At 34.6% G+C, this 2,570-nt stretch overlaps 1 long non-coding RNA gene across 1 annotated transcript; it reads right to left on the reverse strand.

Moving 5' to 3' along the window:
- Nucleotides 1-265: 265 nt before the first annotated feature.
- On the reverse strand, nt 266-2,265 carry LOC110638720 (uncharacterized). The gene is made up of 2 exons (XR_009151379.1): nt 1,973-2,265; nt 266-1,555 (listed from the first exon to the last, which is right to left on the reverse strand). It is a non-coding gene; the product is annotated as an uncharacterized LOC110638720 (long non-coding RNA).
- Nucleotides 2,266-2,570: the final 305 nt, after the last annotated feature.

The raw sequence follows: 2,570 nt of genomic DNA on the forward strand, positions 1-2,570 counted from the left end.
CTTTGCTGCAATTGACAAAGTAACATGCCTCATGTCACTTCATCTAAAAATTGTAGTTTCTCTTAAATTTTTTCCTTGCTGAACTTGAGAAGTAACATTACCCGGTGTAGGATCTCAGGAAGATTCCTAACTTTATTCATATAGAAATTCTTCAACTTTCTTACCACTCTAAGTCTTCAAGTAACATCAAATCATTTCCAATTACACATTTCATCTTCAAATCACCTCAAAACCTATTAAAAACATAAAAATCCCAAAAATCATATATAAAATACTAAAATTAATAAATTAAATAAATTAAAGATTAAAATGCTATAAAACTATAAAATAAAAGGGCAAAATGGATACAAAATTTCCATAAAATGCCAATATAAAATATGTGTATCAACTTGCTTCTACAAAATTCTAGAAAGTTATAGAAAAATCTACCTAAAAAATTAAAGAACTAGCTTACAAGTTTATTACAACTACATGCTGTTCAACACTGAGCTTCTTTCTAATCTTTGCTGTAGAGGATGCTGGGCATTTTTACTTTGTTTTTTTAGTTCTATAGTTGGCCTGTGGTATGCACTGTTTCATTAAAGGTGCTCTGCGCTTCATTTTGGGCTTTTAAATCTTTCCCGCTTGCTTGCTTTTGTGGATTAGTATAATTTTTTGTAGCATCATATTCAAGATTCCAAAAGATACTATGGCCTGTTGAGTTCCTTGAGGTGTCAGGTACACTAAAAGAAGTAGAAACTTTAGCAAACCACCATATGATTTAGTGGAAGCCACCATTTGACATTCCCTCGTTGAGTTATGTTTGCAGGTGATTTATCTAAGAGACAAATATCTTCCAAAATCAGCATTGATTCTGTAGTTGCTTGGAAGTTCCAGCAATCAAGGCCCTTGACCTCCTATGTCAAAGGTAACATCCTAGTACATGACAACAAAAAATTCCAGTAAAACATTTATGACAAGAAATAAGGCAGGGTTTGGGAATGTTTGATAGATATGCTTGGCCTACCTCCAATATTAACATTTGAAATTGAGAAATCCTGATTTTAACTGATAAAAGATCTGAAAGTTAATCATATAGTTTTTTTTTTCCCCTAGGTTTATAAGAAATTTGCTTGCCTAATCAGATAAAAAATTTAAATTTTTTTCACGTGCTGCGTTTTAATCCAATGGTTTAAATTTTGATATTCAAAATTGAAACCACTGGACTAAGTGCAAAATGTCGAAAAAGATTAGGATTTTTAGTGTGATTAGGTCAAATTCACATGGTGGTTCAAGCGAGAATTAAACCTTTAACTGAAAGCATCAATTAGCCACTCTTGACAACAATAAAAGTAGAAATTTTTTCACTACAAGTACTTGTCTGCAATTTTTATTGTACCGAAGAACATCAGAAACTAAAATTCAATCTTGTCCCAAAAGCACAGTGCAAAATAAGCAAAGAGGAAAATTGAATGTAAAGAAATAATACGAGGGCATCCCTTTATTGGAAACTGTTGGCTGAACATGTTTAATTGCTTCTTCAGTGGGGTTCTTGCCCCATTGCTGCCTTGGATACCTGCACATGAAATTTTGGTCATGGCAAACTCAAATTTAGAAATGCATCCTCTCCTTCCCTTTACACCCCACTGCTGCCTTGGATACCTGCACATGAAATTTTGGTCATGGCAAACTCAAATTTAGAAATGCATCCTCTCCTTCCCTTTACTACACACAGAAATTGCTAATTCAATTATAGTTCTCCTATGCATTTCAAATAAAAATTACAACAACTAGTTATCCCATTGGTTCCATTCTAAAACTGCATTTCCTACATTAGTTCGTAGTTGATGATATTAATTGTCTTCTACAGCAAAAGCCAAACAGAAACTATCCAAAGTATAAGAGAAACGGGAAAGAATTACTACTTCTTGCAGGAACTTGAAGCTCAACGGAGCATAAAAGAAAGAGGGAGAAGTTGCAAAAGAAGAGATACCTAGAGAAAATAAGACATAGGTTGCGAAAGGAAAGATTGGAGTTACGATTCTTAGAAAGAGAACTAAAAGGAAGTAAGCTAAGCGTGGGCCCTAAGAGGTTTAGGACATGGAGGCAGTGAATGTAGCTTTAAAGCTGTATGTGAGAGACTAAAGCTTCGCATCTCTCTTTCTCTCTCAAGTCTCAGTCTTTCTGTCTAAGTGCTCCTCTGGACTTGTGGTTCTCTGTCTTCGGCTAGATGAAAGAGTCCATTGACAAGATAAGCTATCTCCCTGTCCGTGACTGACTAGCGCCAACACAATTTTTGCACTACATATAGGCTTCAGGTAAAATGACCTAATTCTCACTTTGGTGGAGAATTATTTGCATTTTACCCATTGGTTGTGTATGCCTTTTTCTTCATGTTCTTACGTTGTATCACATGTCATGGAAGTAAAAGACTAGCTTTGCACTCATCACATGCTTAGTCTGATAATAAATATACTTGAAGGGTTAAAGATATTAGTCAATCTTGAAGCTTCCGATCAATAAATCTTGAAGCTTCTGTTCTTGACCCAAAAAAAAATCTTGAAGCTTCTGTTATGGTCTCTATTTGTTCA

This window comes from Hevea brasiliensis, chromosome 9 (genome assembly GCF_030052815.1).
Source record: "Hevea brasiliensis isolate MT/VB/25A 57/8 chromosome 9, ASM3005281v1, whole genome shotgun sequence".
Classification (NCBI taxonomy): domain Eukaryota; kingdom Viridiplantae; phylum Streptophyta; class Magnoliopsida; order Malpighiales; family Euphorbiaceae; genus Hevea; species Hevea brasiliensis.